Genomic DNA, 23,708 nt, shown 5'->3' on the forward strand with positions numbered 1-23,708 from the left:
ATAAAAATTTGACAAATAAATTTTAAAATAAATTTTAAAATAATTCAAAATAAAATTTTGACAAAATTTTTTATAGAAATAAAATTTTGACAAAATTTTCCATAAAAATAAAATTTTAACAAAATTTTCTTTAGAAATAAAATCTTGACAAAATTATCTATAGAAATAAAAATTTGACAAAATATTCTATAGAAATAAGATGTTGACAAAATTGAGAAAAAAAAAAATTAACAAAATTTTCTATAGAAATAACATTTTGACAAAATTTTCTATAGAAATAACATTTTGACAAAATTTTCTATAGAAATAAAATTTTTCACAAAATTTTTTATAGAAATAAAATTTTTCGCAAAATTTTCTGTAGAAATAAAATTTTGACAGAATTTTCTATAGAAATAAAATGTTGACAATATTGTCTATAGAAATAAAATTTTGCCAAAATGTTCTATAGAAATAAAAATTTGACAAAAGTTTCTATAAATTCTTGTTGGTGCAAGCTGAAATCGTTAAAACATTTAAAATTCGACAAATCTACAATTAAAGAGATACTTATACTCCCAAAAATTGTTGCTAGCATTATTTATAAATATAAATATAAAATATTGCAAATGCTTAAACTTCAAAATAAAATGATAAAGAAAAATTTCATACTAACCACAAAAATTTGATCAAAAACTTTAAATTAAGATCGGCTGAAACAGCAGCATTATTGAGCAGTCATCTTCCGTAATGATTGGTCCACCTGGTATGGAAATAAAATTTTGACAAAATTTTCTATGAAAATAAAATTTTGACAAAATTTTCTATAGAAACAAAATTTTTACAATATTTTCTATAGAAATAAAATTTTGACAATATTTTCAATAGAAATAAAATTTTGACAACATTTTTATAGAAATAAAATTTTGACAAAATTTTCTATAGAAATAACATTTTGATAAAATTTTCTATAGAAATAACATTTTGACAAAATTTTCTATAAAAATAAAATTTTACAAAATTTTCTATAGAAATAAAATTTGTCACAAAATTTTCTATAGAAATAAAATTTTTCACAAAATTTTCTATAGAAATACAATTTTTCACAAAATTTTCTATAGAAATAAAATTTTGACAAAATTTTCAATGAAAATAATATTTTGACAAAATTTTCTATGGAAATGGAAATTTTGCCAAAAATTTTCTATAGAAATAAAATTTTGACAAAATTTTCTATAGAAATAAAATTTTGACAAAATTTCTATAGAAATAAAATTTTGACAAAATTTGCTATAGAAATAAATTTTGACAAAATTTTCTATAGAAATAAAATTTTGACAAAATTTGCAATAGAAATAAAATTTTGACAAAATTTTCTTTAGAAATAAAATTTTGACAAAATTTTCTATACAAATAAAATTTTGACAAAATTTTAGCGACCAGTTTTGGGAATATAAATATCCCTTTAATTGAACATTTGTCGAATTTTAAATGTTTTAAACGATTTCAGCTTGCAACAACAAAAAAAATTTTATTTCCATAGAAAATTTTGTCAAAATTTTATTTCCATAGAAAATGCTGTCAAAATTTTATTTCTTTAGAAAATTTTGTCAAAATGTTATTTCCATGAAAAATATTGTCAAGATTTTTAAAAGAAATTTGACCTGAAGAAGCGGTCGATGCGATCAGAATACATGTTTTGAACAACAATAAAGTGATTTTCGACAATTAATATTTGTATTTGTTCTCTAATCCTGAAATATAAAAAAGCATAGGATAGAATTGCGTTTTGAGAGCATCCATAGTGGAATTCATCGCATCTTTTGCTCGGATTCAATAGGAAGACTTTATATCAAGACTTTAGTACAGAGTAAGCTTTTTTGTAAAGATTTTGAGCTAAAACTACGGCTCCTTTAAAATAAAGATATTTTTGGGGAACCTATCTTGCTTTAGGATCTTGGATCCATTACGATAAAATTAGGAAATTTAGGAAAGGTTCCGTAAATGTGAAAATGTCACCCGACTCGGCCAAAAATTGTCTCAAAATCCACAATTGACCACCTGTCTTGGTGAGATCTAGCCCATATCCTTGTTAAATCACCACTGCTAAGTAGCAAAAATTGTGAAAATTCCTCAAATTGACCTACACCTCGAATTCCAAAGATTTTTCCTTTACACTAATGATTTTGATATTGATTCCAAGCCACAGAAGCGGACAATTGAAGTAAAGACAAATTTAAGACACAATTTGCGTACTTGCGTACATGATCCTAGGAAATACATTTGAATTTTTTTCGGCTTTATTTCTTCATGTGCTCCCAGAGTCCTTTAAAATCATGCTAACGACAACAAGTATAAATTATGTTTTCATTCAAGTAAACAGGTCTTTAAAATAAAATGTTGAAAAAAATCTCCTATTTGTAAACGCTTTTTGCTTTTTAGCCAAGATGCAAAAAGTCAACAAATTTAAATACAATTTCATTAATTTTGAAGAATTTTTCAGAATTATTAAAGCCCAGTTGTTCTTATTCAAACAAAAGTTTCTTTCATTTAGAATACCCGATTTAAGTCGCATTACTTTTAAACAAAACGACTTCATTGAAAAGTTTATCGACTTTTGGACAAGGAAAAAAACTTTATAACAGAGAAATGCGTCTTCTACACAAAGGCATGAAATTTTTATCCCTACGACAATATTTTTTTCAGTGTATATGAATATTTTTTTCAGTGTAGATGTCCAAATCGATTCAGATTTCAATACATGTGTATTCCAATTTAGACAATAAATTTGATGAATATGAGAGGGAACAAAAATGTTGGTCTATACCCGATTTTACACTCAAAAAAATCTATTTCTCTAAAGCCTATTTAACTTTATATTAGTTCATGGAATTATTATGTTTTCGAGAATGAACTAAAAAACGGGAAAAAATAGGAAAAATTATAAACAAATGAAGCATAAAGATTTAGTAAATTCATACTTCTCACAAAATACTTCATTATTTTTTTTAATTTGTAAATTTTACTACAAATACGCCCATCTGGAACTTCGTATGACCCTAAAGACTTTCGTGAAATTTCGAATTTCAATTTGTTCCTTCAAACTACAACATTTTCTGTAACAAGTAAAAAAAAAATAATTATGTCTAATATTTTTTTTTGAATTTGTCGAAAAAATGTTTACTTACACCCAATTTTTTTTCTGATTCAATCACGAAATTAATTGCTCAAATTAATTTTTTAATTGAAATGTCTTCAATCACAGAAATGATAGTATCAATTAAAAAATTAATTAATCCAATTCAAAAATTTATTGATACTATTAATTTTTGTGATTGATTTTTGTTTCAATTAAAAAAATTGTTGAATCAATTAAATTTTTAATTGAATATTTTTTAAAACTCAATTAAAATTTTAATTGGAAAAATTTTTGTGATTTTTTTTCTGTGTGTGTTTGTGAAATCGGCGTGATGTCAGCGTTTGTAATACTTAAAATTTTCTAAAAATTTAAATCCACACCATCAAACTTTCTCCAAACATAATAATTCCATGAAATAAAATAAAGTTAAATTGGCTTTAGTGAAATGGAGGGTTCACTTTTTATACCCTAAACCACATAATAACTTTGATCTGCCAAAAAATGTGCCTACCAGAAATATTGACTTTAGACCCCATCAAATATATACCGATCTACTCAGCATCACCTCCTGAGATCTAGCGCTTGGTGTCCGTCTGTCCGGTCGCAAATATTTACCGATTTTGATAAAATTTGGTATGTGGCGTTTTTTTTTTTGGTACGAGGACGAACGCTATTGAATCTGGAAAAATCAGATCAAATTTAGATATAGCTCCCATGTATTGCCCGATTTCGATAATTGAGGTCAGAATGCGTTCAATTACTAACCGATCGGCGTCAAATTTGCCGCAAAGTAATCCAATGGACCGACCTTTAAGTGTGCCAAATTTCATCGAAATCGGTTCAGAATTAGATATAGCTCTCATATATGTATATGTATCGCCCGATTTTCCCAAATTTGGCCATAAGTCCCTTATTTGTCAACCGATTTGACTCAAAGTTGGCCAAATCTAATTTTCTATAGTACTTACTATATGTGCAAAAAATCATCGAAATCGATTCAGATTTAGCTATAGCTGCCATATATATGTATCGCCCGATTTTCAGAAATTTTCCCATAAAACCCTTATTTATCACCCAATCATACTCAAATTTGGCTTACTATAATATTCTATAGTACTGAATATATCTATAGTACTGACTATATCAAAATATCATCCAAATCGGTTCAGATTTAGATATAGCTCCCATATATATGTAGCGCCCATTTTCAAAAATTTTCCCCTTATAACCTTATTTTTGACCATAGTGGCCTCATTTATAAACCGATTTTATTTTTAATTTAGCACAAGGTAATCTCCTGTAATATCAACAAAACTTGCAAAATATAATCCAAATCGGTTCAGATTTAGATATAGCTCCCATATATATGTATAGCCCGTTTTTGAAAAAATTACCCCTTACAAATTTATTTCTGACCATAATAGCCTTATTTAGTACCCTATCTTACTCTAATTTAGCACAAGGTGGTATCAACCAATTCTTGGAAATATCATCGAAATCGGTTCAGATTTAGATATAGCTCCCATATATATGCATCATTCGATTTTCCCAAATTTGGCCATAATACTCTTATTTACTAACCAATCTTGCTCAAATTTCAATTGTACGTGTATGAGCTGATCGTATTTAGACTTATATTTAGCTCTTACATAAATCTATTATCCTATTTTCAGAAATTCGACTTTATTAGCCACACTAATTGAGCGATTTCATCTTTTTATACCCTAAACCACATAGTGGTCAGGGTATAAGAAGTTTCATCTGCCAAAAAATGTGCCTACCAGAAATATTGATTTTAGACCCCATCAAATATATACCGATCGACTCAGAATCACCTCCTGAGTGTCCGTCCGTCTGTCCATGTATTTGTTGTTCACAGGATTCCGGTCGCAATTATTAACCGATTTTGATGAAATTTGGTACAGGGAGTTTTTTTGGGCACAAGGACGAACGCTATTGAATTTGGAAGAAATCGGATCAAATTTAGATATAGCTCCCATATATATGTATCGCCCGATTTCGACAAATGGGGTCACGTTGCGCTTTTTTTCAAATGGATCGTCACCAAATTTGACAAAAGGTATTCTTTTTCATCACCCTTCAAGTCTACAAAGTTTCATCCAAATCGGTTCGGATTACGTATAGCTCTCATATATACACGGATGAAAAAGACTGTTTTTCATATGTTTGGCTATAAACATTATATGTTTGGAACACAAATTTTTAAACACAATATTTTTGAGTGCAAGCATATAATGTTCATAAACTAGCATAACATGTTTGGGACATATATGTTAATATGTTAGAACATATTATGTTTGGGACATAAAATGTTTGTAAATATATAGTATGCTTGGATGCAAACATATATTAATTTAGAAATAACCTATAAACATATATGTGTTTATAAACATATATGTGTCTATGTTGTTAGCACCTATATTACCTGTTTATTTTCGTAATTCATTATGATTGTAAATATATAAATAAATAAATAAAATTTTGAGCACAATATTGTTTGGGAGATTTTTTTTAAGCATATAATATTTTTGGGTGCAAAATGCTTTCAAACATATTATATGTTCACATAATAACATATTGTTTTTTGGAAGACAACATTATTGAATTTGGATGCAAAAATACAAAATGTTTGGAACTTAGACTATCCAAACATATATTGTTTAGACCAATATGCTTTCAAACATATTATATATTGGAAGAGATCAAACATATAAATGTTTAGGCAATACCCAAAAATGTATATGCTTGAATCAAAATATGTTTGGGAGTATATGTTACAGAAGCGATTTTTTGTAAGGGTGTATGTATCGCTCGATTTTCCCAAATTTGGCCATAGTACTCTTATTTATTAACCAATGTTACTCAAATTTCAAATTTTGATGTACTAGCCAATCGTAGTGATACGTACTTGTAGCTCTTATATAAGAATATTGCTCAATTTTTACAATTTTGGATTTATTACCCACACTAATTGAACGATTTTCTCTTTTTTTAATAATGGGCTCAATATTAGTGGCATACTAACTCCGTAGGTGCAAAATCAACTACAGCAAGTGTTGCTAGAAGTAGGGGAAATTACCTATATGTGGGGTTTTTCTAATATTTAGGGTCTTGTAGGCACGTAAAGGGTGATACGGTCAAAATTTGGTCAAGGGAAAACGCGTGTAAATCGGTGAAATCGTTTATTTAAAAAATCAAATTAAATTTCTTTTTCAAGTTCAATAAGTATAAAATTCAGGAAAAATATTCAGTTAGGCTTTCGCTTTTCCAAATCCGAATTGCCGGGCCTCACGCTTGACACCTGCCGTCAGATTTTGTACAACCACCTTGTCCACCTTCTTGGCCGCAGAAAGCCTTGAACTGCTGCTCGTCCTTAGCAGTTTTTTTGGTCTTCTTTAGGTTCCGCTTGACAATAGCCCAGTATTTCTCAATTGGGCGGAGCTATGGCGTGTTGGGAGGGTTCTTGTCCTTGGGAACCACCTGCACGTTGTTGGCGGCGTAACACTCCATGGCCTTTGTACCGTAATGGCAAGATGCCAAATCCGGCCAAAACAGTACGGAACAACCGTGTTTCTTCAGGAAAGGCAGCAGACGTTTATTCAAACACTCTTTCACGTAAATTTCTTGGTTGACAGTCCCGGAAGCTATGAAAATGCTGCTTTTCAAGCCACAGGTACAGATGGCTTGCCAAACCAACTTTGACAGTTTTATGTGCTTGAAAATATCTGCTACCTTTCCCCTTCCTTTTGCCGTATAAAACTCCTGTCCCGGAAGCTGCTTGTAGTCGGCTTTAACATAGGTTTCGTCGTCCATTACCACACAGTCAAACTTCGTCAGCATCGTCGTGTACAGCCTCCGGGATCGCGCTTTGGCCGTCGTATTTTGTTTATCATCGCGTTTTGGAGTCACAACCTTCTTGTAAGTCGATAGTCTGGCTCGTTTTTTGGCTCGATGCACGGTTGTAGACGATACACCCAGCTTATTTGCGGCATCTCGGAGAGAGAGGTTAGGGTTTCGCTTGAAACTACCGGCAACTCTCTTTGTCGTCTCAGCGGCTTCCGGTTTTCGATTTCCCCCCGATCCTGACTTCCTGGCTGTCGACAAACGTTCCCCAAACACTTTAATTACATTTGTAACGGTTAATTTGGCAACTTTAGCGATTTTGCCAGCTTTGCGTGCGAGTAGCTCGGATTTTCGCGATGCGCGAGCAAAATTTTGATACGCTGCTCTTCTTGCTTGGACGGCATTTTGACAACTGAAGAGTGAATTCCAAAATCAACATAGGAGCAACATTCTACACACACACCTTCAAAATGAGGGGTGTTCAGTTTTTTTAAATGCAAAATTGAAAGAAATACGTCAAGTTTATATTGACCAAATTTTGACCGTATCACCCTTTAGGGCCACAATGTAGGGACATTTTCACTCAACACAATTTGTAATAATTTTTATATTTTGGTGGCTCTAGAAGAGGAAATTAGAAACCAGCAAGGCTCTTTAACAATGTGTGGTAACAGCAGTTACCACTCGTGACAAAAAAAAATCTAACAAAATTTGAAGATTACCACAAATTACCACAAATCTACCAAACAAATATTTCTATAGATTTTTTTTTCAAAACTTTATTCCTGTAGAAAATTTTGTCAAAATTGTATTCCTATAGCAATTTGTTTCAAAATATTATTTCTATAAAAAATTTTCTCAAAATTTTATTTCTATGGAATTTTTTTCCCAAAATTTTATTTCTATAGAATTTGTTGTCAAAATTTTATTTCTACAGAAAAATTTCTCACAAAAATTTGTTTATAGAAACTTTTTTCAAAATTTTATTATTTTGGGTAGAAGTCTACCAACTGTGGCAACCGTGGTGATAATACAAATTTATATTCTAAGTTATATACGTTGCATATTCATGTTATAAGATAATAAAATACTTACAACCATTTTTGTTTTGTAAATGTCTTTAAATTTAACGAAAAATATAGTAGGGAAAATTGTCTGGGAATGAATAGGAAAGTAGGGAACTTTTTTTGTCCTTGTAGGCTAAACCGAACATTTTCCCTGGCAACACTGACTATGAGCTATAGTCAGATTGATACAAAGAACCCATAAACATGTAACATATTTCTATAGAGATTTATTTCTATAGAGATTTAAGAAATAAAATTAATATTTTTGGTAGAATTCTACCACCTTTGGCAACCGTGGTGGTAATACAAGTTTATTTTCTAGGTTATATACGTTGCATATTCATGTTTTAAGGTAATAAAGTACTTAGAACCATTTTGATTTTGTAAAATTTGTTTAAGTAGGGAACTTTTTTTGTCCTTCTAGGGTAAACCGAACATTTTCCTCGGCAACACTAACTATGAGCTATAGTCAGATTGAGACAAAGCACCCATAAACATGTACGCCTTAATTTTCTTAAATATGCAACTGCGGTTTATCTCCCAGACCTATATCAATGTTACCCCACAAATGGTTATGATTACTAATTCAGTAAGGGTGGTTTAGGGTATAATATAGTCGGCCCCGCCCGACTTTCTGCTTTACACACTTGTGTTTGAGTGTATTTAATCAATAGTTTCTCTCTAAATTTTAAATTACATTGACTTCGGGCATCTATGCCAAAAACACCCATAAAAACAAACACTCGCTTATTTTAATTTTGAGGTGATTACATGGGTACAAGCCCTCTCACATTTTAATCCCCAAAATAAATCTAATTCTCAAGTCCATTCAACCCACTCACTCAAATCTAATTGCTACTCGTTAGAGTTGTTTTGTGGTTTCCTTTTTTTGTGTTGAGAAAACTAAAACTAAAATAACAACAACAACAATTTATAATTTCATTATAATTGCAAAAATGTGATAAAACCATTTTTCAAATGACGTTCTTTGCCTTCGATTTTAATGTGCTGACAAAAAGAAACAAAAACCCAACTTAAACACAATTCGCATAAAAGTTTTCAAGTGGCAAAAGACTCATTCATCCATTTTGGCCAAAAGTATTACACGCATACACAGTTGTTTGTTGGTTCCACTTAAGTTTATAACATCATTCTAGCCCGCAGACACACTTATAATTTTGTATTTTTACACACACACACACACACACACAAGCACATAGTGGGGCACAGATCAAGTGCAGACAAGTGTGCAAAACAGCCTTGTCCTTTAAGACCAAAAGAAAGAGACCGTGAAAGAAAGAGTGGCAGAGGGAGAGAGAGAGAGCTCTGCTTATCCATCCTTTCATCAACAGCTTTTTATGTGTTCAATCCCCGTTTGATTGTTAAATAAATTACAAATAATTACTCGTCGTGCATTCCGTTACATTCCGCCTCTGCTGTCGTCACAGTCGTCATCTTCATAGCCGAGTAATCATTATAAAAATAATCATAAAATGCCAACATTCCCATGGCACGCACTGTAAGTAAAAGCTCTCCACCAATGCCACCATCATTCTTACCGCCATTTAGCCCTCGTATTTCGCCGCATTTGTAGTAGCACAAACAAGTGAGTGTGGTCTTTTGGTAAAGCCAAATGTGGTGTATGGATGCGTGTGGGTGTGTGTCTAAAACGTGTACTGCTACAATTGTAGTTTTGAGTTTGAGTGTTGGGGGTATGGAAGTGTGTAAGGGCGAATGTTTATTTGTTTTCATGTATACGGGAGATTGTGAGTGGGTACATTGTACGAATAACAGTCCTGAGCCGACAAAGTTTTCTGAAGGTGGCAGACATTGTAGTACTATAAGCAGGCAACTCGTAATTATTGGGAGACTTTTGTATGCATTGGGAGGGCAAGTGAGAGTAGTAGAGAGCGAGAGAGAGAGCAACAAAATTAAAAGGTGAAAATTTAAAGAAATGGTCAGAATAGAGTCAAATTGAATTGAATACTAAATACAACAACGAAAAATATATAACGATATAATTACTAGCAATTTCACTAGGATTGTGAGTGGAATTTTTTCGCTTAATTGCTACTACGGTTGCCATGCATACCGACTCTAACGATTATTTATTTCAAATTATTGACTTTTAAAACAATACACATTCATTGGGTAGTCGCTAGCAGAGAATGAAGCCGCCGAGTCGCGCCGCCGATTTCAGTCGCCGCCGGCCATTTTTTGCCAGTCGACGCCGCCGCCGAATATGTCGGCTCATCTCAACTCAAATTTAGCCGCTAATTAATCAAAAATATTAGTTTAAATCAAAAAACTTTATTTATAATTGTAGTAATTTTAGTCAAAATTTTGAGCCTTTCACCCCCAATCAATCTATTTCAAAGTGTTATAATAATTTTGCAAAAATTTACCACAGAAAATTTGAATGAAATGTAAAAATTGGTTGTACAACTAATCTCATTACCATTCGAATAACTTCAAATTGATTTTATAATGAATAATTGTCCGCCGCCGAAGAGACTTATTTATATCAGCTTAGCCGTCAAGCCGCCGCCGCCGGATGCAAAAATTTAATGTCAGCCGCCGCCGACAAAAATGGGTCGGCTTCATTCTCTGGTCGCTAGTGAAATATCAAATATCAAATTTATTGATAATTTGTTTTTTTTTTTATGATTGATTTTGAATTTTTGACAAAATCCTCCATAAATCAAAGCCAAAGCTTTATAATAGGATATAAAACCTGAATGTTTTGTGGGGCTTTTGCAAATTTTTGTATCATTATACTTTTCCATTCAGGTATTGACCAATTGATTAGTTTTAGGGTAATCACATTGAAAATGACAACATTTTACCGTGAAACAAGTAACGAAAGTATAAAGTCGGACGGAATCGACCTTTACCTCTTTGTAGATATACATTTTCGATACCATCAAAAATTTATTAGACTGCTACAAAATCGCTAGGCTTAACATTTAAATAAGCGAATGCCTTGGAGCTGGCCACAATGTTAATAAAAAACAAGTATATACAGCACTAAGTTCGGCCGGGCCGAATTTTAAATACCCACCACCATGAACCAAATATTAGGATTTCCTTTGAAATTTCAGGAGGGCTTGAGGACACTTCCCGAAGAAAATTTAAAGATTTCACCTATGAGGACTATATCAGATTCTAGATTTATAAGAACCATTTTTATTTGAGTTTTAGATGAATCATTAACATCTCTTGTAAGTGTGCAAGAAAATTATAAAATAACGTCTTGATTTGAAATCTTAAATCTGTAGAAGTAAAATCTGGAAATTTTACATTGAGTTTCAAGCAATTTTCATGATCAGTGCGCCTTCTACACCCTCAAGAAGTGAAGTCGGTCTATATGGAGGCATTACTAAATGGACCGATAAAAACTTAATCCGATACACGTTTTTGTGAGCTTAAAATACCAGAATATTTACAATTTCAGGCAAATCAGATAAAAACTACGGTTTCTAGAAACCCAAGGAGTTAAATCGGGAGATCGTTCTTATGGGGGCTATACAAAAATATGGACCGATACTCACCGTTTTCGGCACACCTCTTTATGACCCGAAAATACCTCTAGATTTGGGAGCCACCGTGGTGCAATGGTTAGCATGCCCGCCTTGCATACACAAGGTCATGGGTTCGATTCCTGCTTCGACCGAACACCAAAAAGTTTTTCAGCGGTGGATTATCCCACCTTAGTAATGCTGGTGACATTTCTGAGGGTTTCAAAGCTTCTCTAAGTGGTTTCACTTCAATGTGGAACGCCGTTCGGACTCGGCTATAAAAAGGAGGTCCCTTGTCATTGAGCTTAACATGGAATCGGGCAGCACTCAGTGATGAGAGAGAAGTTCACCAATGTGGTATCACAATGGACTGAATAGTCTAAGTGAGCCTGATACATCGGGCTGCCACCTAACCTAACCTAACCTACTTCTAGATTTCCAATTTCAGGCAAATAGGATAAAAACTTCAGATTCTAGAAGCCCAAGAAGTAAAATCGGAAAATCGGTCTATATGGGGGCTACACCAAAATATGGACCGATACTCACCATTTTCGGCACACCTCTTTATGGTCCTAAAATACCATAACATGGACCGATACTCACAATTTTTGGCACACGTATTTGTGGTCCTACAATACCTCTAGATTTCCAATTTCAGGTAGATTGAATAAAAACTGCGGTTTCTATAAGCCCAAGAAGTAAAATCGGGAGATCGGTCTATATGGGGGCTATACCAAAATATGGACCGATACTCACAATTTTTGGCACACGTATTTGTGGTCCTACAATACCTCTAGATTTCCAATTTCAGGTAGATTGAATAAAAACTGCGGTTTCTATAAGCCCAAGACCCCAAATCGGGAGATCGGTCTATATGGGGGGCTATACCAAAACATGGACCGATACTCACCGTTTTTGGCATACCTCTTTATGGTCATAAAATACCTCTAGATTTCAAATTTCACGCAAATTGGATAAAAACTACGATTTCTATAAGCCCAAGACCCCAAATCGGGAGGTCGGTTTATATGGGGCCTATATCAAAACCTGGACCGATATAGCCCATCTTCGAACTTGACCTGTCTGCAGACAAAAGACGAGTTTGTGCAAAATTTCAGCACGATTGCTTCATTATTGAAGACTGCAGCGTGATTACAACAGACAGAGAGACAGACAGACAGACAGACAGACGGACATCTTAGAATTTCTCCCTGGTCAAGAATATATATACTTTTTATAGTCGCAAATCGATATTTCGATGTGTTACAAACGGAATGACAAACTTATTATACCCCCGTCACCATGGCTGAACAAGAAGGTTAAATCATGGGCCCATATGATTACAATTTTTTTATTTCGACAAATGACACTGCATAGCAAATGCATCTCAAACAAACTCGCGCATTCATAGCTGGAGAATTGTTCAAAGACGACTTGAGTATTTTGATAACATATTCCAGACCCAAAATACCACGCACATCAGTTTTTAAACTGCATCATAAACTGTTTTTGTTAATAGATGGCGAAGATCCATTTGACTGACTTCCATTCTTAACTTTGGTGGGTATTATAGTCTTATTTGTCTCATATCGGCGTTCCTCGGATGAATTATCCACTTCACAATCACTCATAGGAGACACAATTAAATTTGAACCTTTATTTTTCTCTGGATTTTAATTATTTTTTCAGGACAATTGAAAGAATAAATAATTGCCACTTTTACCAATGCCATACGATTCTTTTATCAGCTGATTTTGACTTCTTAAAATTGTAAACAACATATTGAAATTTGTTGTTTTTGTTATCGTGATTCAACCTCCTTATTCAGCCATGCCCGTCACCATTCTATGGTGGTGGGTATAAATATGGGAATTATTTAAATCCAAAGCAATTTATAGGTAACTTCCCAAAAGTCCATTTATGATTTACCGGTCGACAAACATGAATTAGAGTTATGGAAAATTTTGAGTCATTTTTATAAGTTTTCGATTTAGCAGTAGCGATGTTACTAGGAAAATGTGGGTATTTTAGCCATTTTTACCCAAATCGAAATATACGGGGGCTTCGTCCAAATCTGAGCCGAATTTTAAAAAAGTTAGTATTTGCAATAAGCATCAAACCAGGTCGTTAATATCCTGTATATTCACCGTGTTAGTATACGGTCTCTAACAACCATGCAAATATTGGTTGCGGAGCCTCTAAGAGAAGCAAATTTCATCCGATCCGGCTGAAATTTGGTACATGGTGTTAGTATATGGTCTCTAACAACCATGCAAAAATGGGTCCACATCGGTCCATAATTATATATAGCCCCCATATAAACCGATTACCAGATTTGACCTCTGGAGCCTCTTGGAAGACCAAAATTCAGTTGAAATTTGGTACGTGGTGTTAATATATGGCCTCAAACCCATGCGAAAATTGGTCGAAATCGGTCCATAAGTATATATAGGCCCCATATAAACCGATCCCCAGATTTGACCTCCGGAGCCCCTTGGTACAGCAAAATTCATCCGATTCGGTTGAAATTTGGTACGTGATGTTAGTATAACTATGGTCTCTAACAATCATGCAAAAATTGGTCCACATCGGTCCATAATTATATATAGCCCCCAGATAAATCGATCCACAATCACACAAAAATTTGTCCATATCAAGTTCATAATTCTATGTAGCCCCCATATAAGCGACTCCAATATTTCAATTATGGCTCTTTACGTACCGTGCATAAGTCCATGTCGATTCGTAATTATTTGTAGACTTACCTATACATAACTTTTTTGTCTAATATATACCACGTATGGACTAACTCACAATTTAGAAAACGATGTTAAGAAGTTTTAAGATACCACAACCCAAGTAGTTCGATTGTGGATGACAGTCTTTCGTAGAAGTTTCTACGTTATCCATGGTGGAGGGTACATAAGATTCGGCCTGGCCGAACTTACGGCCATATATACTTGTTTGAAGCTGCAAGAAATCATAGAGAGTTGTCTCTAGAGTTCGCCCCCAATGGTTGTCAATGGGATTGAGGTCGGTGGACTGACTTGGCCACTCAACAACGTTCGAATTATGATCCCGAAACCATTCGCTCACCTACTTTGATGGGTGTTTCGAGTCGTTATCCTCCTGAAATCTCAAAACAAGTGGCATATTTTCTTCGGCGTATGGTAGCATAACTGTCTCCAACATATTCAGGTACACGTAATAAGTTTACTTAATAAATTAATCCGAAATATTCAATGAAAAGCATAAAATATAAAAACCATGGGCTCGTTTAAAAATAATACTCCTATTTTTCTGTCCACATGTGTATTTTGTTTATAACAAAGAAACAATATATTTCAGTCTGATCGAAATATGTTAGGTTAAGGCCGGTACTATGTTCATTCTTGTGAAAAAAATTATAGAAACCAATATTTCGCACATAGAAAGCGGTGTTTATTTAGGTAACAGGGAGCGATATTGAATTAAGTTGGTGCTTGCTGCTTGCTATTACAAAATTAACATTTTATTTTTCCTTGGGCAATTAATCTGCTACTCCTTTGATCCTTTGTATATTTTCGGAACATAAATATGATCCCTGTTTGCGTTACAATAGTTCACCAGTCCTTTTTTGTCAGTGTCATGGAGTATTTTTGTCGCCCTTGCGTCAACATCGCTTAATGTGTCGCCCGTGCCCATTCATCCAACTCGCGTTGCCTCTATTTCATTTGCGTTCTCAAGGTTAACTTCCCGATGTATAATAGTCCTTATCGTCAGTTGCCTGTACGTTACCTCTTATTCTGGCATGTCCCGACACAAATAAGATACGTATCCTGTCGGTTTTCGGGTATTTGTTAATTATGCTTTTGCATTCCCATAAAGTTCGCCATCGCTAAGCAATGTCTGCTATTGACTTCAATACTCTTATGCTTTGTGGCCTAGTGTTATTTTCGAGCCATTTAAAACATTCCGTTATACCACGCACTTCTGCCTACAGGATTGTGCTGTGGTCCAGTAATCGGAATAGGACCTTGGTGTCTGGGTCTTCCACATATATACCCTGTTTCGTCCTCTCACTCATCTTCGACGCATCGGTATAACAGTTATTTCCTTTCTCTAACGTCGGAATGTCGCACTCGGCAGCTATAGCGATGTCAGCTTTACTATCATGGATTGTTGCGGCATCCCCGATTTCACCCACCGACTGCTTATTATCTTTATACTGAGATCGCATTGCATGAACTAGCTTTATTGAAAGCTCACTATCTGTCAATAAATACACAATCGTGGCGTTTCTAGACATCAAAGGGGCATTCAATAACGTCCATCCGAACTCGATATTAAATGGACTGACAAATCTGAATGTTGATCCAGGTATACTTACGCTGTTAGACGAACTTCTAACGAAGAGACGTATTTCAGCCACTCTAGGACAAGCAAACATACAAAGGTATGTGGACAGAGGCACTCCCCAAGGAGGAGTTATATCACCTCTTCTTTGAAATGTTGCTATAAATAACCTTTTGGTTACCCTAGGAAAACAAAGGATAAAAGTGGTGGCATACGCAGACGATGTGGCTCTAGCAGTCAGGGGAAAATTCCTCCGAATGACTGAGAAATGGGTGAAAGAGAATGGTCTTGGGGTAAATCCTTCAAAGACAGAACTAGTCATGTACTACAAAGAACGCAAAACTCCCACGGTTAAGCCTATATCCTTAGGAGGTATTGAAATTCCCTTTGGTGAGTTTGCAAAATACCATGGCGTTATTTTGGACAGGAAGCTGAACTTTAAGCTTAATATTGAAGAAAGGGCGAGAAAAGCCACGGCAGCTTTCTACTCGTGCAACAAGGCAATTGGAAAAAAGTGGGGACTAAAACCGAAAATTGTGCATTGGCTATACACGGCAGTGGTTATACCTATAATGTTATATGGTATTGTAGTCTGGTGGCTGGCACTTAAGCAGCAGTTTAGATATAGTTCAGCGTATGGCGTGCTTGTATATTTCAGGCGCATTCAGTAAGACAGGAACAAATTCCCTTAATGTCATGTTGCATCTATTGCCTTTAGACATTTTGACCAAACAGTCAGTTGCAACAACGGCTGTGCGGTTGCGCGAGCTATCGCTGTGGTCGAAAAAAAGGTTCAGTCACAGTTCGGTCCTCAAAATAATGTCAGATGTGCCAAACGTTGTAGATTACACTCTGGCGAAACCACTTTTCGACAAAAAGTTTGAAACTCTAATTCCCAACAATAAGGCGTTGAGCACACAGAACCCAGGGAATAAACGTTGTATAGATTTCTATACTGATGACTCCAACTTGGATGGACCAGTGGCTTTCGGAGTATATTCTAAAATCTGGAAATTCGAATAGCGAAAAGATTACCTAATCACTGTAGTATTTTTCAGGCTGAAATATTACCAATAAGAGAGGTGGCGAATTGGCTGAGAAGTATTGTTCCAACAAATGTTGGCATTAGTATATACTCCGACAGTCAACCTGCAATAAAATCCTTGGACTGTGTGTTCCTCAAATCGAAAACGGCCATCGACTGCCGCAAATCTCTCAACGAGGTGGCTGAGCAGTACAATATTCACCTAATATGGGTGCCTGACCATAGGAACATACCGGGGTACTGCGAAGCGAGTGAGTTAGCAAGGCTAGGAACTGCCTTATATATTCCAGGGGAACTAGAATCTGTTGGTATGCCGCTGGCTACATGCAAGCTTTTACTGCGTGAGAAGGCCGTCATGATGGCGAATGTCCGATGGGAGAATTGCAAGGGTTGTAACGACACCAAGCAAATATGGCCCCATTTAAACTTAAACCGCACACTAGATATGCTAGTGTTCTCAAAGCGTCAGATATCACTTCTGATCACTTCTGATATCTGCTATAACGGGTCGCTGCTGATAAAGGGTGATACCATGGCTGAATAAGGAGGTTGAATCACGATAACAAAAACAACAAATTTCAATATGTTGTTTACAATTTTAAGAAGTCAAAATCAGCTGATAAAAGAATCGTATGGCATTGGTAAAAGTGGCAATTATTTATTCTCTCATTGTCCTGAAAAAATAATTCAAATCCAGAGAAAAATAAAGGTTCAAATTTAATTGCGTCACCTATGAGTGATTGTGAAGTGGATAATTCATCCGAGGAACGCCGATATGAGGCAAATAAGGCTATAATATCCACCAAAGTTAAGAATTGAAGTCAGTCAAATGGATCTTTGCCATCTATTAACAAAAACAGTTTATGATGCAGCTTAAAAACTGATGTGCGTGGTATTTTGGGTCTGGAATATGTTATCAAGATACTCAAGTCATCTTTGAACAATTCTCCAGCTATGAATGCGCGAGTTTGTTTGAGATGCATTTGCTATGCAGTGTCATTTGGAAAGCTGCAATCACCATAAACATATGATTTTGACATCTTAAAATTTTGTCGAAATAAAAAAATTGTAATCATATGGGCCTATGATTTAACCTTCTTGTTCAGCCATGGGTGATACGGTCAAAATTTGGTCAAGGGAAAACGCGTGCAAATCGGTGAAATCGTTTATTTAAAAAATCAAATTAAATTTCTTTTTCAAGTTCAATTAGTATAAAATTCAGGAAAAATATTCAGTTAGGCTTTTTTCCAAATCCGAATTGCCGGGCCTCACGCTTGACACCTGTCATCAGATTTTGTACAGCCACCTTGTCCACCTTCTTCGCCGCAGAAAGCCAGTTTGCCTTGAACTGCTGCTCGTCATTAGCAGTTTTTTTTTTTTGGTCTTCTTTAGGTTCCGCTTGACAATAGCCCAGTATTTCTCAATTGGGCAGAGCTCTGGCGTGTTGGGAGGGTTCTTGTCCTTGGGAACCACCTGCACGTTGTTGGCAGCGTACCACTCCATGGCCTTTTTACCGTAATGGCAAGATGCCAAATCCGGCCAAAACAGTACGGAACAACCGTGTTTCTTCAGGAAAGGCAGCAGACGTTTATTCAAACACTCTTTCACGTAAATTTCTTGGTTGACAGTCCCGGAAGCTATGAAAATGCTGCTTTTCAAGCCACAGGTACAGATGGCTTGCCAAACCAGATATTTCTTTGCGAACTTTGACAGTTTTATGTGCTTGAAAATATCTGCTACCTTTCCCCTTCATTTTGCCGTATAAAACTCCTGTCCCGGAAGCTGCTTGTAGTCGGCTTTGACGTAGGTTTCGTCGTCCATTACCACACAGTCAAACTTTGTCAACATCGTCGTGTACAGCCTCCGGGATCGCGCTTTGGCCGTCGTATTTTGTTTATCATCGCGATTTGGAGTCACTACCTTCTTGTAAGTCGATAGTCCGGCTCGTTTTTTGCTCGATGCACGGTTGTAGACGATACACCCAGCTTATTTGCGGCATCTCGGAGAGAGAGGTTAGGGTTTCGCTTGAAACTACCGGCAACTCTCTTTGTCGTCTCAGCGGCTTCCGGGTTTCGATTTCCCCCCGATCCAGACTTCCTGGCTGTCGACAAACGTTCCCCAAACACTTTAATTACATTTGTAAGGGTTGATTTGGCAACTTTTAGCGATTTTGCCAGCTTTGCGTGCGAGTAGCTCGGATTTTCGCGATGCGCGGCATATTGACAACTGAAGAGTGAATTCCAAAATCATAATGGGAGCAACATTCTACACACACACACACACCTTCAAAATGAGGGGTCTTCAGGTTTTTTAAATGAAAAATTGAAAGAAATACGTCAAGTTTATATTGACCAAATTTTGACCGTATCACCATTTAGGCGAATTTGCAAAAACTATAGGTGCGAAGTATAATGACTATTGTATAAGCTGTCATGATGCGGAGAAAAAGGAATCAATTAAACACCTCTGGTGTGAGTGTCCTGCATTTTGTGTAAGGCGTAAGCAAATTTTAGGGGCATATAGCGTTAGATTACTTAAGCATTACTTAAGCGTTAACTTAAGCAGTCTGTTAATGTTTTTGGTACAATCTGGTTGGTTCAACAAAAGAAAATAATAGAGAAGGTCCAGTGGTTAAAAGTAAAAGTGCCCATATGTAATAGGTACTTTTAGTTAAAGTGGTATCACATGGACTGAATAGTCTAAGTGAACCTGAAACATAATCGGGCTGCCACTATAACCTAACTTAGGGTACGTTATTCTTCGATATCTGTTCGAAGATTTACACCTCCTCCTTGCCCCATTTTTTGAAAATTAAAGTTTTCTGATTTTCCTGAAATGTGCTGGGGTGGTAGGGGGTGGTAGGGGTGGTCCCTATATGGAAACTAAGTACGTAATACTTTGATATTTGTCCAGGAGGGGACTCTTCTTCTTGCCTTCGAAATATTCTGTGAATGATATGGTTGTTCCTTAGACATCAGATATATTTAACAAATAGTATCTCAGTTTTAAAAAATCAAGAAAGCGCAGCGAAGTGAGGCGTGTTCGGCTAGTAGCTTCTAAAATTAAATTGCGTGTTGTTGCATTACTGCAGTAATAAAACGAAATAAATACAAGATTAAGGGATTTGTAGTTATATGAAGCGATGATGCAAATTGGGAGTAGAGATGATTAAATTTGTAAACGAATAATTCCTATATGTTATCTCCACTAAAAGTTAGCATACAGAACCAAAAATTGAGTTGGTTATCCCAACCAGTACTATACTAAAGGCTGTGGAAAAGTTCATTGGCCCGAAAGGAACCATATACAGTAAGACGTGGATAGATTTGTATTTGGAGTTTTTTTTCAATGACTCTATTGATCAAGTTCGTTAATCTTCTTTGTCCATAAATCTCGAATAATAATTAATTGTAAATTAAGATAACTGTTTGTTGTTATTAATATACTCAATAAGATGCAATTAAAAGAGGTAATGTGTCAAAAATAGTCGCATAACAGAAAAAAATATCACCAAAATATTTCCAATTAAAAAGTTGATTGAAGTTGAATTTTTTTTCAATTAATAAATTAATTGATACAATTAACTTTTTAATTAAGATAGAGACATTAAGTTAATTAAGTCAATGAGTGAACATTTTTTAAATTTTTAATTAAAAAATTTATTAATACAATTAACTTTTTAAAACATTTATTTCAAAAAAAACTAATAAAAACACTAAGCCAGTTAAGAAATTAATTGAAAAAAGTTACGTTTTTTAATTAAAAATTAATTGAATTTTGCAATCAACATCAATTAAATTTTTAATTGAATCAATTAAACAATTAATTGAAATTTGCTAATGAAATCAATTAATAAATTAATTTTTTAATCAAGTATGTTTTGTATGCCCAATTGAAACTGTGATTGATACTATCATTTTCGTGAATGAAGACGTTTCAATTAAAAAATTAATTTGATCAATTAATTTCGTGATTAAATCAGAAAAAAGTTTTTTTTGTGTGCAATAGTACACAAAAAAAATCTGATTCAATCACGAAATTAATTGATCCAATTAATTTTTAATTGAAATGTCTTCAATCACAGAAATGATAGTATCAATTAAAAAATTAATTGAATATCAATGAAAAAGTTAATTGATCCAATTAAAAAATTAATTGATACAATTATTTTTGTGATTGATTTTTGTTTCAATTTAAAAAAATTTGTTGAATCTATTAAATTTTTAACTGAATATTTTTTAAAACTCAATTAAAATTTTAATTGGAAAAATTTTCGTGAAATTTTTTGGTGTGTAAATATCGTTTAGCAATTTATACACATTTAATGGCGTATTCTTTTCTTGTAAAAAATGCGCACTTTTTTTGCATTTTGCCCGCAAAATGTACTTTTTAGGTTCTTTTCTAAAAAAACAGGCAAAAGTGCGAAAAGGCTTCGAATTCTGTTGTGAAAATAGTGCCACGCATAGAGGCAAATTACGGGCATTTTCAGCACTGCCAACAATCGAGAGTGCTGCGATTGCCCTGTTTCCTTCTTTGGATTCTTTTCTGCCCGCTGAAATGATAGCATTTTTTTAGGTTGCTGGTAACATTTTAAAAATGCGCATTCTGTACAGACAAAATGACGGCAAAGCACTTTTTTCAGAAAAGAAAACACCATAAGATTTCACTTGATTTCAGTGATTGGTTTTAATCAGCTTGCACATATTTACTATATGGACACACTCTTGGATAAACGAGTACTTGGTTTTCTTTCAGTCCGTCATACCTTCCGTCTTATACAATATATTGACAAATAAATTGCCATTTTTTTTAAATGTTTGTTCTTTATTTGCACACCAAGCATTTATCGCACCATCCTCGAAAGATTTAAATTTTTAAAAATTTAGTTATGGTATCTAATTCACATTCACTCTAGTCTGGTAAAATGTCGTATTACAATATTATACGTTGGCAACACTGAGCCCCCAAAATGTAGCTCTTTAATCCAACTTGCGTGTCGTGTGTGTGTGTGTGTGTGTGTTTGCAAGAAAATAGTGTGAGTGTGTGGACACCAGTAGCACACACAACATTAGCAGTTGTAGGTAGTAAATTTTAATGGTACAACGGTTTTATAATTCAACAAAAAAAAACAAGAAAACGAACACGAAAAACGCGACAACAACGAACGAATAAATAACAACAAAAACAAAAGGACTCAAACGAAATGAAGACAAAAACAACAACAATATTGGTAATCAGAAGTTTGAAGTAGCCCGAAACGAGGGGGGATGGTTAGTATTTTTTGCAACCTGGTGTGGTGTGGTGGGGGATTGCCGCCATCTTCGTGTTACAGAAATGTACACAAGTGGTAATTCCAATTTTTGGCAAGTCTTCTTCTTCTTATTCTTGAATATTTCCCCCATTTCATTCTTTCGAATTTTGTTACACACATCTATTCCATGAAATTCCTTCATTCGCTCTTTGTTATTCCTTTTTGTGAGTGAGTATTTACTCTTGGCTTAGTACACTAACAACAGACTTTGCCTCCTGTGTGTGAATGAGTGGAGTACTCCTCTGCTACTGATAGCCAAGAGATGTGAGTGTATGAACATAAAAAAAAACAGTGTAGGCATGGGATAAGACAGTATTTTTCTTTCATTCTTTTTTACTATTTCATTCACGTCGTAGAAGAATAAAAGAACAAACAAAAAAATATACTGCCAACACAAAATACAAGAAATTTTCTTTGACACTTTTCAAAAACTTTTTCATATTCTCTATGGAACTTTATTTGGGGCGCATGAAGAACTTTTCCAACAAGAATTCTGTGCAACTTTTATTTGTTAGTATTATTTCTATAGAAAACTATTTCATATTCAAATTTGCTTTGCTCTTGTCATTATTGATTTACTCACTTTTGATGTAGCACAATTCTACTTTTTCTTTGGGGGGATTCACTTTGGAAAGAAACTCGTTTTTTCTCTGGTTTAAAATTTATTTCGTAATTTGAAGATTTTTCGTTGTTAGAAATTGAAGATTTTCACACTTGTTTTTTTTTCTAATGAAGTTGTTTTTTTTTATTATCTAAACTCACACAATCACTTGTAATCATAAATTTATTTCATTTTCGATTTCCGTTGCCAATAATTCTGGAGCATAATCTTCCATTTAATACTCTTGCATATATTTATCGAGAATTTTTTCCATTCATTCTTGATTTCTTTGAATTTTTATACAACACTTCTTTAACATCTTTATGATATATCCGTAGGGATTAGCATATGTATTTTTCATTTTATTTCACTATAATTTGCCTATTTTCCTTTTTGTGGAATATTTCTTGTTTTAATGCTATATTTGTTGTTTTGTTCCTTTTGCTTACAAAGAGTTTTGTTAAAAACCGTTTTCTAAAAATCCAGCGTACGACAAATGGATGCGCACTAATTGACGGGAGAACAACGAATAACAGTTATTTGTGACTCCAATAACGCTAAGACTATTACAAATACCCTGTAGCTACTCTCTTTTTTTCTTTGACTCTCTCACTCTCGTTCTCATGTTATTTATTCTCTTCATTTTATGCACTCTCTATTTTAATACGAATGCTTGTTTGTATGTCACAACTACCGTTATTTGTAGTAACTGTCATCGGTTTGAGGGTTGTTGCTAATTTACTGGATTTTATGACAAACGCCAAATTGCTTGGGGAAAGTGTTGCCAAGTTTGCGTTTTCTGTCATGGTGGTCAGCAATGCCAAATCGCTCATTTATTTAGAGAAATTT

At 34.4% G+C, this 23,708-nt stretch overlaps 1 protein-coding gene across 1 annotated transcript in view; it reads right to left on the bottom strand.

Moving 5' to 3' along the window:
* Positions 1-23,385, bottom strand: part of SP2353 (EGF like, fibronectin type III and laminin G domains protein pikachurin) — a 348,551-nt gene extending 325,166 nt beyond the window's left edge. Inside the window, 1 exon segment of the mRNA XM_075309229.1 lies at positions 22,842-23,385. The gene's annotated coding sequence lies outside the window, so the exon portion shown is untranslated.
* Between the last annotated feature and the right edge of the window lie 323 nt (positions 23,386-23,708).

The sequence above is a fragment of the Haematobia irritans genome, chromosome 5 (assembly GCF_050003625.1).
Source record: "Haematobia irritans isolate KBUSLIRL chromosome 5, ASM5000362v1, whole genome shotgun sequence".
NCBI lineage: Eukaryota > Metazoa > Arthropoda > Insecta > Diptera > Muscidae > Haematobia > Haematobia irritans.